Source organism: Oryzias latipes, chromosome 5, assembly GCF_002234675.1.
Source record: "Oryzias latipes chromosome 5, ASM223467v1".
Taxonomy (NCBI): Eukaryota; Metazoa; Chordata; class Actinopteri; order Beloniformes; family Adrianichthyidae; genus Oryzias; species Oryzias latipes.
Window position 1 is genome coordinate 26,057,091 of NC_019863.2, and position 17,025 is coordinate 26,074,115.

A 17,025-nucleotide genomic window follows, 5' to 3' on the forward strand; every position below is an offset into this window, starting at 1 on the left:
TGAAATCTTTCATTCATTCAATCATGCAAACTATTAGTGCAAAGGTGAGCTAACACCTGTGCTCAGGTGAGTGTTTATGTTCTTCTAAAATGGATGGTGGAATGTGAAAAGAAGGAGGAGGAGCGCCCAGCCACCCCCACACCCATACCCCCGCCGCAGCAGCAGCGGCAGCCGGAATTCCCCCAGCGCCACACGGGAACAGGCAGGGAACAACCGCCCCCCGGGCGACCAAGACCGCCATCCAGGCCAGGGCCAGCAGGACCGCCGCGAGGCCCCCAGAGCCAGAGAGCAGGGAGGCGCAGAGGGAAAGAGAGCGCCGCCCCAGCCCAGCCAGGAAAGCAGCCCCCCGCCGCGCCGGAAGAGCCCAACGCAGGGCCCCACCGGAGAGGGACTTGTTGGTGTTTTTTTAGAGGAATACTCAGAGAAGCTTGAATGGATCAAAATACGGCTTTGGGGTTGTTTATAGTGAGAAATGAACATTATATAACATTTAAAAGCTCAAAAAAGTTGATTTTGCATGAGATAGGCCCTTTATCATTGCATTTCTGACTAGTTCATTATTCAAATCAGAAATGTTGTTTGAAAAAGAGCATATTCGTGAAAGATAATCAGCTGGACGAGCAACAAGCTCCCTGCTTCGCTCCATTCTGCTGCATCTACTAGACAAATAGATAAACGAACGTCTTTGTTTTCCTTGTCTGAGCTGGAATCTGGATCAAAACTGCACAGATGGATAGCTCCAAAATTGCTTGCCATTTTTGTTTCACCTGTAAGGTTATTTTGGGGTTGGGAGGGGCTGTAAGATAGCGGGAGAGATTGCGAAGAAAGGAATGATGGGAAGTCTAGACAGGCTTACTCCACTCCAACGGTCCTGGCCACAATTTAGAGGCAAATTTCTAATGAACTCCTGCCGCATTGCAGAAACTGTGCTCTAGAAAACTACAGGTTTTTAGATTTTTGGCTAAAAAAATGGCAAAAATCCTAATTTAAGACCACTGGGAACACTTTGAAAATAGATCAATAGATTATTGCAGAGGGTCTTCAAGTTTCAAATATTTCTTTCTTGCGTTGCAGTCAATTACTTAAATTAATGGTTTATGAACGTATATTATTTGTTGAACATTCAGCATTCAGATGTTTTTGATTTTTTTTTAATGTGAAATTAGTCTTTGTTCTTTTTTTCTGCATGTGCTTTTCCATCACATAGAGAATAACGTGAGGCCTGCAGTTATTTTCTTTTTTTTCTGGTTCTTTTATCATTGTTATCCTCTGGGAGTCCTTTTTTTCAGCTGGTCAGTAGTTTAAGCGTTTTTTACTTTTCTAAGCTTTTCTTATGTAGGGATAAGGATGTTCACTGGTTATCAGTGATGCTCTGGATTCTTAAAAATGTTTGTCAGACCGAGAACGCAACGTTGCTTCTCATTTATTCATGAATCTTTCTCCATCGCAGCTTGATCTGTCTTTCTTACTTTAGATATGATTACATTTTGTCTCTTTCTCAAACTATTTTTTTCTCTCCATCTAATCTGACAGTAATCCAATCTGATTGTGTCAACTTTGACTTCAAAAAATAAAAAAGGACCTTTGCAAAAAGAAATTATAAAAATAGAAAGTTGAGGAATAGCGAAACCCTTTTCACTGCATTGCCAGTCGTGTCAGGAGGATGAAGCACAGGCTTGGAATAATGTTTGAATGAGGACGGCTGTTTCCTTCCTGGTTGTTGGAATCTATATTTTTAGTGCATGTACACATTAGAGTTTCAAACCAACACTAGCACCTTTTTTCTAGAAAGCATCTTCCTCACTCCATTTGGAGGGTCAAAGAGACCCAGTTTTTAAGGGGATTTTGGAGACCATTTTGTTTTTGGAGAATCCAACCCCACATTCAGTTACATTCAGTGGCAGTTATTAATTAATTTTTACAGGAAGCCTTCCTGTAAAAATTTGTGATAATTTAGTCAACATGGTTAAACACAACATCATGGCTGCCACTTTGGTACCTTCTGTCAAGTCAACTACAAAAATCCAGAATGAGAGTGTCTATCTTTTTGTGAGCTCATGGAAATACTTTTTTTTAAGCTCAGTTTTATTGGTTCGTGTTAAAAAACCCACTTCCATGAAAATTATGTTTTTGGTGTTCTTGTGGCATTTTCTAAAATAAATAAATAAATAAAAATAAAGTTCAAAATAGAATTTCTTTCATCTTTTTCACACTCAATATTTTTCATATTCATATTCAATATTATTCAAATCATTGTGAATCAGGAGCAGATGGGAAAAAAAGCCATTAAAAAACAGTATATCATGTAGAAAATACACTGGGCGGGACAAAATCTCCCTGCTCTGCTCCATTCTGATGCAGCCAACGTCTTTGTTTTCTTTGTCTGAGCTGGCATCTGGATCTAAACTGTACGGCTGGATGGCCACAATACTGCCTGCCATTTGCAGTGGTAGTATTAGGCTGGACTGTGAGGGGTTTGCAAGCTAGCAGGAGATCACATAAACAGATAGCTTTCAGCAATGGGGAAGGGAAGAGGGGCGGCTTAGCTCCATGCCAACGGTTCTGCCCACAACTCAGAGGTGAATTTCTAATTAACTCCTGCCGCTCTGCAGAAACTATGTCCACGAAAACCCCACAGATTTTTTGATTTTGGCCAAAAACAGCCTAATAATATGAACGAATGAACAAAGATTGACCTGTTGACCCCTCTCTAATGCTTTTCTCTACATTACACTTCAGATAGAACCCATTACAATCAGATCCTGCATTTGCAGCAGGGTTCGAACACAGTGATAACTGATCCACACAGGGGGACGGGGCGTAGTTAACCACTTGAGAGAACAAAAAGGGGAAATTTGTATCAATGCCACTCTGAGCTTGTTCCTTAGGTGAGACGTTGGGTTGGTCAAGCGTGCTGATGGTAAGATTAATTCTCTGTTTGACCTAAATAGTTGAATTTGAAACTTTATTAAATGTTTTTACTTTTTTAACTTGTTTCTTCCTCAATCTTCTCTCAAATAAAAAGACCAGGGCACAACAATGATATCAAACATCAAATTGAATCAAGCTTTAATTATATAGCACTTTTCCTATAAAGACTTAACACAAAGTGCTTAACATTAAAAAAAAGTATAATAATAATAATATATATAAATATATATATATATATATATATATATATATATATATATATATATATATATATATATATATATATATATATATAAAAATAGAGCCCCCTCCCCAGACCTACACACAACCCCCTCCCCTTTCACACTTCCCACCCCCTACCTGATGGGAATAGACAATGGGAAATAAGATGAGGACAAAAACAAAATGTTGGTTGTTGAAAACGCTAATAATTTAGACCTCCCTCTCTGTGGATAACTGCATAACCAGCCAAATGCAGCATCACAGGCGGCGGGGAGCAGCCTCACCACAGCTAGGCGGCAATGCAGGTCCCCATGTAGAGCTGCAGCGGCTGAACAGCAGCCGACCCAGAGGGAGAGGTCCCCACTGAGGAAGCACCGGAAATAAATATGAAAAAGAATATTAAAAGTGAAACATTGAAATAAAGAATATAGAAATACATTATTTATAATCTAATGTAAATTTATAAAACAAGGTAAAATAGATAAATAAGTACAAAATAAATAAATAAATACATAAAATAAAAGTAGTAAAATTAGCTAAAAGGTAGGTTAAAAAGATGGGTCTTGAGCCTTATCTTATGAGCAACTATGCTCTCTACAGCTCCCATCATAAGGAATTAATTCAAATCAAATCAAAGTTTATTTGTGTAGCACTTTTCCAACCAAAAATACTGAAAGTGCTTCACATGATGAAATTTATAAACAAAGAACAAAACAAACAAATATGTAAATAAAAAAACGGCACAATGCCAACCCCCCCCCCCCCCCCCCCACACACACACACACACGCACACACACATACTCATTGATAATAATACCTCAAAAAATGACCAACTTTTTCACCCCTTTGTCAAAACATTTTTTGACCATTTGTTTTCCTCAAAAATGTAATTTATTATTTCTTTTGGATTGCAGAACTATTGGTTTTAAATGTAAACTAAGATGTACTAAACAAGATTTGGAGAAAAGTCAACAAATTTGTCAAAACCGCAGGTAAGTCGTTGAAATTAAGTTAATTCTAGAAAGCATTAATTGAATGCTCCAATATGATAAAGTTGCCATAATTTGACATTATGTGGTACAATGTGGATGTTTCCTACTATTGGATTACTATAATCCAATTTTGCGCGACGCCTCCCTCAGCGGTTGCTTTATTTTCTGGAGCTTTATTAATTCACATCATGTGAAGAGAAGATTTCTCCTGTGCATGCTAAGTGGTGTGTGTGTTTGTGTGTCTCCCCTTTGTCTTCCCTCTGTCCCTCCTATCTTTCCATCTGTGCTCTTCCTTCACTGATTGTGTGTCTCTCCTCTGAGACTGTTTCAGCCATCTTTTGGTTTGACGTCTTTCTGCTTCTAATGAGCCAATTGTTCTTGTGTTTTGCTCCCCCTTGGGGAGTGTTGTGCAGCTAACAACATTCCATTTTAAAACATATTCACTGCAGCGAGGAGGGATTGGGGCCAGCGAAACAATAATGGCTTGGACCATGTACAAAATGAAAAATGTGTTCGTGACAGTCGCACCGGCAAAGTGACAGCACATTCTTTTCCTGTCAATTAGACTCTGGTTATTCAAAAGCAATTTGCAACTCCCTGCAGAGTAAAATATGTGGCATCTCGCAGACCCGACTCTGAGGCTGCGTAAGTGATGTATTCCTTTCATTTCTCTGCGTGCGTCCTGGTTTGACACTATAATAATATTAGGGTTAGAGATGAGTCAGAGAAAAAGGTTCATCTCCATGTTTCAAAGCTATTGACAAAGCTGGTGTTCAAGGCCCTGATTAATCGCAGTGGCATTTGCCTCTTCTCCGTAAATGCCACAACCCGTGTCGAGGGCCGATGAACGGAAATCTGCCCATTGCAGACTTACTGTTGCTCTTTTTCTTTGCCATCCTTCCATCCTTCTCTTACTCTCCCTCTCTGCTCCATAAAAGGTTTGCGGTGCTCAATCATCAGGAATAGACCAATCAGATGTTTCTCTGCACACTGCGGTTTTGTCCAGAGTGGGCTCTATGTCTAAAAGCTCCACTTTCTCTTTCTGTCAGCAGCAACTCAAATGGGTCTTGAGGATGTGTCCCTCTTCCTGACTTTTTAATCTACCATAAATGCGTTAGCTTCTACCTTCAGTCCTACGCGCCCCCGCACCCTATTTCAGTTTGTCTCTTCATCTGAAGAAGAGAAGACAGATATGAAGAATTAGCTCTTGTCCTCAAGTGAATTAGTTTGCTCTATCTTAATGAGGTTTGTCATGACAGGGGTAGCAGTTCAGAGCGGGGAGCTACACTGACTGAAATTGCAATAGAGGATTAGCTCCTTACTGCAAAAATACCTTCTCTCCAGCTCTAATTCAAACACTGCCACACAATTACCCTTACACACAATTTTATCTTGTCACTTCTAAATGGGATTTGCACACCAAGTAAAGAATAAATTGTTCTTTTTTTTCTTTTTTCGGGAAACTAATACCAAAATCTAATTTACTGCAGAAAAACATGTCACCGGTTAGGCTGGAAACATCAAATGTAGTTATGCAAATTGCTGCACAGATTGTGGTTTAGACAGAATCTCATTCTGGATAATGCGAGTCCAGATAGAAAGATTACTCAGCCGTGTCTGGAGGGAGACAAACAAGAAGCGATAAGCTTGGTAATTTATTGTGTTGGTATTTCTCCGGTTTGACTTCAGACAGCTCATTAAAGGGCGAGGTGGCACCCAGCTGGACAGGAATACAGACAGGAGCGCTTCCCTAATAGGCCCTCCTCTGCTGTGGCTGCATCAGCTTTTTGTTAAATTTTTCCGCCGCATGCCCAATCTTTTTTTTTTTTTTCATAAAAGTGCCAAACAAGATTTATCTCGATTCATCATCTTGCTTCTCACAGGGGAGTGGAAGGACCCGCTCCATCTTTCAACTGGTCTGTAGTTTGCTTACTAGGCTTTTCCAGGAGACCCACAGAGAGGTGGCTGCAGGGCTTCAGCCATACAAGCATGCCTGTTCATGCACAAAAACAGACACACTTGCAAATTTTTAGTCAGATCGGCTATCTCGTCAAAGACTTTATGAAGGTGGAGCTACCTCACCAGGATACCTCACATGCTGTAAGTAGGCATTTGTGAGGGGGGCGTTTGTTTGCAGACATGGAGCCGCACACAAAGGAGGCATGTCCACTCTGCTGCAAACAAGTAATTAATTATTGAGGACAGCAAACAGGACTTCTTTCCGTAATCTACATAACCATTTAAAGCCTCTTGATGTATAATTCAAGTTGCCCTCTCACCTCACTGAATGCTGAGATTGAAAGTCTGTTCTGGGTGGGACTAAAAATTTCAAGTGTGCTTCGAGTGTTTGTTCAGAAAAAAAGAGAGTTAAAGTCCCACTCTGATCATCTTTTGATCTATTTTAAAAACCTCCCCAGTGGTCTTTAATTATGATGGGGATTAAACTATCATAAGCAAAAATCAAACAGCCTTCACCTCATGAGTGGGACAGTTGGCGAGGAGGAAGCCCGCCCCCACTTCCCATCATCCATCAGTTTTTTACACCCTCTCTTGCTATCTTACAGCCACTCACACCCCCAACCTAAAATTAGCGGTGCATCACAAATGGCGAGCAATGTTGGAGCTATCCAGCAGTACAGTTTTGAGCTAAACGTACCCAAGTCTAGTCATCTACAAGTGGATGCCTCAGAATGGAGCGGATCTCCTGATTCACAAAGATTTGAACAAAAACTCAGAAATGCAATTTTAAGATTCATTTTCCTAAAATATGTCCTTCATAATCAGAAAAATGCCACATTTTTGTGTTAAAAACACAAAGGACATGATTTTTGCCGTGTTTTTGAGCATACATATTTGTGCTGTGATTTAAAAATTCAACTCATTTCTAGAGGAATTTATCCCCAGACAGCTCTTAGCAAATGTATTTGTGTTAAAGACTTGAATGTGTGTCTTCCCGCTTAACAAGTGTCAGAGAAATCAGTGTGCATGCTGTTCATCAGGAATGCAAATGACATGCTGTCCAAAGGTTTTTGTTAATTAGCTGGGAATGGGATGCTGGCTTTGGCCCACAGTGGCTTGTGTTCCTCGGGACGTGAGGGCTCAATGGGTGGGTTGGGGAGGGGGGGGGGGGGGGGTGCTCTTTGATCTGTGGATCCCACGGTCTGCCAGCAGTTCTTCAACCTCTGCAATGCTGCCACACATGGACAGATGGGAAGACGGTGTGTAAGTGAGCGTGCAACTCTGCCAGTGTGTGTTTGCTTCTGTGTCTGATCCAATTAGCTTCCAATTTATTTTCACATCCTTTCGCTGGAGCTCCCAAACAGCCAGACTGAATTAACTTTGACTTTTTATTTCAGCCATCTTAACTCATCAGCATAAACCTAGAATAAGGAATTCTCACTGTTGAGATAAAATGCACTTTAATGTATTCAGTTGCTGTTTTCCCAACAACCACGTGTTCATAAAAGTTCTGTGATCATTAAATAATTTCTAACACCTTAATGTAAGATGCTCCTTTTTTCTAGACGTCAACATGTGGCTTCAAAAGACATCAGCAGGGGATATTTATCCACTTTTTGCAAGTGCAGGCAGATTAAAAGCTCTAAATAATACACCAAGGTTTTTATTTAACTCAAGACTCCAGCACACCTCCCCCTGCTGGCTAATGATCGGGCTGCTTTGGTTTCCCTGACAGGATGCCCCAGTTCAGTGCAATCAGTTAGGCCTTATTCGTTGTTATTTATTCTGTAAAGTTGACAGTGTTCTGAGAGAAATCCACATGATGAGCCGCTTTTAACTGACAAGACATGATGCAGAAAAGCCAAACATGTCAGTCAAGCTTTGGATCTGAATTCCCTGGAAGCATAAAAAATGTAATTCAGCACCAAAAATATATTTCCCAGTGAAATTTTGCTTTATGTAACCCATGTGTGTCACAACAGTTTGCGATGTTTTGACTCCAGTTCGACAGAAACATCATCAACATTTAAGACAGGGTTAACCCTTTTTTAGTTTTTATCCGTTTTGTGATTATATTTTTGTACTTGTTGGCTGATATTTTTATTCATACTTTTGTTTTGAAAAACAACTGCAAAAGAAATTGGAGGAAATATTTGATCCTTTGCTGATTTATAGGTTTGCCCTCCTAAAAAAGAAACTGGCAGTCTGTCATCTTCATGGTAGATTCATTTAAACAGTGAGACGATAACAAAGAAAATCAAGAAATCAACTTTAAAGGATTTCTGTACACTTATTTGCATTTCATTGAGGGAAATAAGTATTTGATCCCCTGGTAGCCTTCTGGTTTTCACAGACCCGTTAGTCAACCTGTCACCAGAACTGAGGACACCTGTTTGAATAATCACCTGCATGATCAATCAGTCAGAATCCAAATTCTTCATTCAAAGACTGAAGAGCTTTCAGTGGATTTAAAGGCCCGTACACACCGGGACAAATATTCGCCAGGCGTTATTCGCCAGCGTTTTTCGCCACGTTTTTTGTGTTCACACCCAGGCGATTTTCGCTGACGATCAGCCGAGCGAACATGCAATTTCATTCCCTGACATTAGATGGCGCTTAATGTAAACAGAAATACTCCTGTACACAAGGTGGCGCTGCGCAACTTTACGCTTCTTAAAGTCGCTTTTCACTCAGAAGAAGAGAGCAAGTATTTACGCGCTTGGCAGAATAATACAAAGAAAACATGAATATTTCAAGCACCAGTAGCTCCAACTGGTGCTTGGTTCGGGGATATTTTAGAATGTCCGTCATTATTTCTTCGCGGCAGTATAGACGCTACTTGGCGTCTATCTTCTTCGCTGGTATGTGTGCTCAGCAAGGCAGTTTTGTTTTTGAGCGCCCCCAAGTTGTGTTTTACTGTAACTTCAGAAGCTCCAGACACGTGTGCAATAGCGCCATTCTCATTGGTTGAATAGATTTCGACGCGAGGCGTCAAAAAAAAAAACGAACCCGAGGCGGGTTTTTTTTTTGACGCTTTGACGCGTGGCGTGTTTTCGCCTCGGTGTGCACACTCTCATTGGTGCACATTGTTTAGTCACGAGGCGTTAAACGTAGGCGAAAATCGCCGGCGAAATTCGTCCCGGTTTGAACGGGCCTTAAGGCAGAACATTGTAGACCCACACAAGAGCAGAATGGACTACAAAACCATCAGCAAGAAGTTGGGGGTTAAGGTGGCAACTTTTGGTGCAAAATGCTGAGGTCAGAAGAAACTAAAATGGAGCTCTTTGGCATCAATTCAACCCCTCGTGTTTGGAGGAAGAGAAATGCTGCATGTGACCTCAAAGACATCATTCCCACTGTCAAGCATGGAGGTGGAAACATGTTTTTGCTCACAGGGCTGCCTCACCGTGGGATGATGGACAGAGCCGTGTATCGTCAAATCCTGAGTGAGCACATCCTTTCCTCACTCAAGCCTGGGCTGTGGATGTGTCTTCTAACGGGATAAGGACCCAAAACATACAGCCAAGTCAACCGAGCAATGGCTGAAGAATAAGCATATCAAGGTCATGGAGTGACCCAGCCAGTCTCTGGACCTGAGTCCTATTGAAAACCGATTGAGAAAGCTGAATCTCGAAGTGACTTCCACTAAATTTTAATGATTTAGAGTTGTTTGCAAAGAAGAGTGGACCAAAATTCCACCTGATATTTGCAAAAACTTGGTCATCAACTACAAGACAAGTGTGACCTTTGTTGTTCTAAAAGGGGTTTGACCACAAATTACTGAGTCTTTCAGGTAAGAGGGTTCAAAGCCTTGTTTACCTCAGTTAAATGCAAAAAGTTATTGCTTTTTTTATATTTTGGTATGAGCATCTTTAATGCATCCCTAAAGCCCAGCAACAGAATAATTTAAGCATTTCAAAAACTGGCACAGTCATTAATGAATGAATTGTTGTATCTATGAATTCCGAGCCCTCAGCTATAGGAAAATAACCAGTCGCTTACAATTCTCCATCATTTTCAGTGGAACTGTGTGAGATTCTGAGCCATTTTATTATTCAGAAAAGAATGTATTCAGCATAATGTCATATTAAGCCGTTTGGCTAATTAAGAACAATTTTATCCAACAGAAATACAAATAGAGGAACTGAAATGCAGGAACAATAATCTGCTAACTTCTCTTTAATTACTTCTGTTGCTGGTCCTCTATTTCCCAATGAAAATGTGTTTGCAGTACATTTAAATCGATACAAGCTTAGCATGAGGCTCAGAAATTTAGTGACGTCTGCCTGAAGCCGTGTGCTCAGCGATGAGATGGAGACCTGCAGTAGCCTTTGTGCTATTTTCAGGGACGTTTCATGATGCCAGAACTTCTCTCATCCTCACTTCTGTCAATTCTCTGTCCTTGAATCCTCTCCATGTTGGCCCTCTGGTCGTCTCCTGTCTTTTCCCATCAGTTCTTTGTAGTTACTCCTTTCCTGTCATGATGTAGTCATGGTGATCGACACATTCAGCCAGGGACTTACAGAAAGAGCAAAGGCAACAATGGCAGTCACATGTCTGTAAAGTAAGGAGAAGTTAGCCTTGAACCAGCCCCCCCCCCCCCCCCCCCCCCCCCCATAGAAAAATGACAGGAGTAAACCTCTCACAGATAAAAGAAAAGGAGGTCTGCCTCATTTCCACTCCCCTTTTCATGAAGCAGCTGACAGGGGATATTTTTATCATCCCGGCAAACACGGCACGAAGGAAGAACAAATTCATTTGTGCCAGTGTCCTCCCAGCCAAGGACAAGATCTCAACATGATAAAACATAGATGCCTTTCTGTTCTACCAGACAAGAAATCCTTCATATTTACATATGCACCTGCCCCAGCACTGTTATTATGCAAAGGTTCTGCACAAGGCCCTTTTCCCCACTTTGAATTCAATGAAGCAGAAAACAGAAAATGCTAAATGTGCTTTCAAGGTCCGGACTCCACCTGTGACTTTAAAGCATCAGATTTTCTTTCTTTCTTTTTTTTATCACAGTCATGTGGACATTTTCAACCCATTTTCAGGCAAAACCCATAAATCTGCACAAGCTAAGATGCGGCTTTTGTACCCAGATTTAAAGGAGGATACATCTGTTGATCTGTTGTAAACTCACTTAGAAGTCATCAGGTAGACACTGGCTAAGTGTGCGTGAGAGGGAGTGCAAGCATGAATAAACCATGTGCTTAAGTGGTGTCACTGGGCGCCTGTGTTGGCATGTCAGCGCTGCTCAGGAAAAACATGGCCGTCCCTGGGGTACAGTCTGTAATCCAGCATATAAGAGCTGTAGATGCCTCTTTATATAGGCACTCCCAAAGTCTCCAGCATCATTTTATATGCATACATTGCAGAAATAAATATTCTTTGAAGGGCTTTTGGTTCCATTTGACTTAAATGACAATGATATTCTATTTTTTTTTTTGGGACTCATGTTCAAAGCACCCAATGCCCCATCAAGTACTGTAATTTTTTTATTTTTCGTAATCGTCAAAACTATACAGATATCCTGCTTTGAATTTGTTCTGCATCTTACAGAAAAATATGTTCTCATTTTCTTAAAACAGCATTTCTCTTTTTTTTTTGTTTTTGCTGTTCCACAAACAGCCTGGTGTGCAAAGCTGACAGATTGATGATCTATAGCAGACGCTGAAGCTAAACAACACTGAGAGGCAGTTTGTGATTATTCTCTTTTTTCTTTCAATTTTCACATTTCCATGGAGGATAAGTTTGTGAATGCAGAGAACACATCAGAGTGTTATTGATTAGACGAGGTGGGAGGAAAGGCAAAAAGGCGCAGAGGTTCTCCATCACTAATCCTTGTGGCTGTGACTGCATCTGAATAACCTGCAGAGGGATAAGCAGGCACATTTATCATGGGAGGGCTGGCTCAGACAGAGAAGGATGCCTTCGCCCTCTGACACTCCCCACCGCACTTCTTCCTCCTGGTCAAGAATAGGAAGTGACACCAAGTCTTAGGAGAAATTCACATCCTCAACTGCACAAGGAAACAGTTTTTGGTGACTCTATAATAAGAGTCCCTTTCTTAATGTTAGTTAATGCAATTAATCCAATTATCCATTAATACAATTATCCATTCAGAGGCACTAAGTGAAAGAAGGGAGGCCATTTTTTAACCTCTGCATGAAAAAACTCAATAGAGTTGTATATTTTAGTGAAAATCTAGTCTTAATTGATTTTGTTGATAAAATCTTTGCTTGCCTATGTGTGCGTTTGTTTTTTTTGTTTTTTGCACGTTAATGCTCTGTGAGCCGGTTCCCCTTTGCTGCTGGAACCCAGTGAGCAGAGGCGGCCATGCCAGCACTCTGCAGAGCTACCACCCTGATGGATTCAGCATGTTTGTGAGTGTGTGTGTGTGTGTTTTTGCCAAGCTATGCCTTCCCCTTCTCAACCCCTGTAGCATTAAGATTGATCCTTGGTTCCCTCCTTTTCCTTTCTCTCATGCTGCTCTGTGTGCCTCTGCTTTAATGAAAGTGTGAATAGGTGAAGCTCACAGGCTCCAACAGATGGCCAAAGCTGCCCTGGCTCACTGTCTCATGCACTAACACACACACACATACGCACGTGCATGCGTTACCCTTTTGCTTATGAATGAAAGCATAGGAAGGGAAGAAAATTCCACAGGGAGGATGAAAACAGGGAGAAGAAAAGCTCAAATAAATAAAAATATCTAACTTTGCTAGCACAGAAAAAAACAATAAAAATGAAGAGAAAAAGTCCTTAAAAAAAGTAGAAATGTGAGAAAAAGTAGTTTAAAAAAGGGATGAAACATGAGTGAGAGCAAAATTGAATAGAAGATTGAGGAGCTCCTCTCCTCCTTCTTTCCCTCCCCCTTTTATTTATCTCGTGCAAAGCCACACCTCCCTCCTTTCACTTGTCAGTGCATCTATAATACTGGGCTGTCTGCACTGGGTTGTGTGAGGGGGGAGAGCGGCTCCTCACTCCAGCAGCACAGCGGACCGGATCTGAACAGGCTAGAAGGGACTGGATGGTACTAGACTTGCCAAACAGGTGTGTGGATTTGAATTTCTGCAGAAATGTCTCTCTGTAGCACATGACAGAGGGCAGCATTTGCTCTGCTCAGCATGCAGGCGCTTGTTCTTTCGCAGGACTTGCTTCCAGAGTCGCACATCTTTGGGCATCAGTGTTGGAGCTCTGCCCTAGTTTCCACTTGAATGCTCTGATACATTCTGCTCGCCCTCCAAGATTTATTCATGTCGCTAACGGTCCTGCTTATCAGGGTAAAAAAATGAGATCTTACTTTTAGTGGATGCTCCGGAGGATTTTGAATCAGTCTTGGGAGGGGTCCCTTTGCTGTTCGTTAAGTGAAAGAAGTTCATTGCTTTTCAGCTGGATACTGTCACCACGTGTTGTGTCTCTGTGAGGTTTTTATTTACTTTTCATGTTTATGTGCACCAAAATGTTCAAAAAAGACACCAAGACATTGAGAGACCACTTTGTCCAGCCCAGTCTGCCTTTTAATGTCCCATTCATTTGATTTGAATTAAGTTTGAGAATAGCGCTTTGCCTTGGTTTGTCAACTGTAACACAATTATTTTTGAATTATCTCACAGATTTATTTCTTAGGGCTTCTAGGTAGTCAGAAAATGTCAAAATTGAAACAGCAAAACTTTATTTCGAATGCTGGGTTAGCCTGGGTTTAAACAGTCTGTAGCCTTTTATAAAAACTATTTGTTTCTCCTGCATTTAAATATGTTAAGTGTGGTCATTTCAACAGTTGCTGCTTCAGCTCCTAAGGGAAGCCGCACAGACTTTGTCAACGGCCAGGCTCAACAAATGTGCTCACTATCATCAATCTGTCCGTACGGGTCAAAAGCTTTCTCATCTTAAAGCGTTTAACAGCAACAGAGTGCAGCACCGACCCAGAGGTTCAAATATTTATGAGAAAAACAGCCAAAAGTCCCCAAATGCTGTTTACAGGGATGATATAGATTGATAAAGGAATTGATGGGCAGAGGAAGAGCAGAAACTTCAGGGATCTGTTCTTTACGCATTTATTATTTAGCACAACACACTCATAGATGCTCAAATCCCCCCATCAACTGACCTCTTTTTTTCGCTTGAAATGCCACTTGGCTCAAAGAAGAAGCTCAGTTGTTTTTGTGGACGGTCATGTAAAACTGAACTGCATGTTACACTCTGACCTGTGGTTTATTCCCATTATTGTTCCAATACCAGGGGAGTAACCCTGGATGAGATGCATTTTGTTTTGCATTGACTTCCATTGAACATACAAGACGAAATTCCTTGTTTGCCTTTTTTTTATGCAAATTCGAGAAGGATTTTCGGTTCAGTTTTCTAAAATGCTGCTAAAATGCTCATCCCGTGCACGTGTTGCTTTGAAAAGTGAACCGAAAAATAACGTTTTCTTAGTTTTTTTTCCCCTCTGTTGTTCGCACATTCTTCCTCGGAGCAGGAGCACCGCACACACAGGGAGACACACCATCAGTATGGGTGACGACCTTGAGACCTGTTGATGTTGTTTGCCGTGTTGTGAATACATAAGAGACCGTGTGACACAAACGGGGAGCTAGACATGCTGTTTGTTAAAAATGGCTGAAAACATTTGCAGCACTGCTTCATGATGCAGTCAAATGGTGAGAGGCTCGCATGAATATGTATTGTATGCTAATGCTGCGCACCGACTGTTGACTCAAGCTGTTGTTGAAACCAGAGGACATGCTCCCCGTTCCTAGTCTCAAGTGGGAATGCTATCGACAAGGCTATTGTCAGCCTCATCTTATGGCCGCGAGGGCGGTGTGGTGGCAAATTTCATCAGCCAAGGTGACACTTCTTAGTGGTTTCCACGGACCGGCGGGCAGCTCAGGCGGCGTGGATGCATGCTCATTGTACTTCCACCCAGACCTTTGCAGTTAAATCCTTGTCTAAATCAGATTTGAATTCAGAGAGCTTAACCTAATGTTGCTAAATTATTTTACTGAGACATCTTTCTTTACCTATTTCAATTTCTTTCTCACAACGTAGCGTCTATTGTTATATTATGAACAAAAACCTCTCGTAAAACGATTACCATGTCCTTACAGATTAATCAGTTTTATCTTCTCTAACAGAAAAGACAAGATGTGTCCAATAAGACCATAAAATAAATGGTGTGTTTAGTGCTTTTTCCTCTTTTTTCAAGGACCAAAGCGCTTCACAAACCACATTCCCATTCACCCATGGCGGCAGGAGATAACCACGCCACCGACAGCAATATGGGGCTCGTCCAAAGACAAGCTGGAATCCAGAATACAACTGCTCTACCTCTATGTAATCCTAAATTGAATAAATTGGAAATCTACAATTTTGCCTCAACTTAGCTGGAAGTCCCCATAGGAAGGTTTGCGTGGATTCATCAATCCTGCGTGCAGCCAGAAGAAAAGCTTACACAGCCGAGATTCCTGCATTTGCACCAGTCTGCGGCTTCTGAGCCAAACCACAAGCTGCCCACTGGTTTCTACCCTCGTAGATCTTACTTGTGACCGGATCAATGTCCCATTCAGAAAAATAACACCAGACGCGAAAGGGAAAGGCAACACTGTACTGTGTGCAGCCTTTGCAGAACAACTGTCTGTTTTTGTCAATACTCCGGACTGAATATGGAAAGCTTTGACCCAAATTGAAGTATGAATAGAACCTGGGGTAAGTGCAGATGCAGGAAGCAGGTTTTTCATATGACATTATCCCGCTCAGCCATTTTTGGAGGGGGTCGTTTACTAAAGCAGAAATTCTACCACAATCCTCTCCGGAAAGCTTTAGTTCAACAGAAAGCAGCTTTTACCTGAATCTCCTGTTTATCTAAAAGAATTAGCTCCCAACACAGATTTCTGCCGTAAAGCAGCGCCAGATGATCAGCCTTAAATCTCTGTCATTCTCCTGCTCTGCATTCTAATGATAGAGAAATGGAGGGCTTTTTGACACCCCTCTGTGGCAAAAAAGTGCTCAGAGAGCAAAGCCTAATCAGAGCAAATATCCACATGTACTTTTGTGTATTTTGGTACGTAATGAGTTTTTGGTACGTAATGAGTGCTGCGTCATGGCTAGATCAGGTCCGCAGCCTGTGTGATTCTCATTGGTGAGGTATAGACAGCCATTCAACTGCTGTGTGCGAGTGCAATAAGATTTCAATCTTTTCCTTCTATATGGCTGAGCTGCTGCGCATGAGGTGCCCCACGGGGAAATGTAATTATACCCTGCTGGCCGCTGAGGCTGAGCTTCACTGCCCTATCAGTCTCAGGGGAGACAGTGGCTGGAGGCCCCTTCTCACAAGCAATATCAAACACAGAGATGTTGCTCAAGCTCTCCAATATCTCAGAATCTTATATCACATCCTGACTCTAATCTTCATCTTATCAGCGTTTAGATCCGGAGGTTAACTGTGGCCTTTTGTCACAGTTTTGTTACGCCTGTGAATAATTTATGACAGAATTAACAGCCGTGGCTAAAAGCAGGGACTAGGCGACAGCCCAGCTCAAAGGCATTTTTCCTCCGTCTGCTTCACAAAATGTGATTGCTCCTCATTTTAATTATTATTGTAATCGGTTCCATCAACGTTTTTTCCACACTGGCTGAAAATTGTAAAGAGTTTTTATTGATATCTTGTTCATTTTCCTTTCTTACTTTTTCCTGTCTGTGTCTCTGCTGCTTTTGTGCTTTTAACTGAAGTGCACGCTGATGCGCCGTCCATTAGTAAGGCAAAACAAACACCTGCTTTTCCAGGTTCTAGGCAAACAATCGATGACAGCACTCGTATAACAGCCCACTAAGTGGCTCATTGATGTTGCGATTAAGTAAAAGCAGGACACAGCAGTAATGATAGGACACGGTAACCCCAGCCAATTGAATTTCTTTTCCT

General features: G+C 41.5%; 1 protein-coding gene across 4 annotated transcripts in view; it reads left to right on the forward strand.

Moving 5' to 3' along the window:
• Positions 1-13,029: 13,029 nt before the first annotated feature.
• The window catches only part of LOC101162832 (extracellular sulfatase Sulf-2), a 43,124-nt gene continuing 39,128 nt past the window's right edge, over positions 13,030-17,025 (forward strand). For 2 of the 4 annotated variants that reach the window (XM_004069084.4, XM_011475383.3), the window contains exon 1: positions 13,030-13,160. The gene's annotated coding sequence lies outside the window, so the exon portion shown is untranslated. The remainder of the gene's footprint in view (positions 13,161-17,025) is intronic. The other 2 variants (XM_011475382.3, XM_020703451.2) reach the window with 2 other exon arrangements.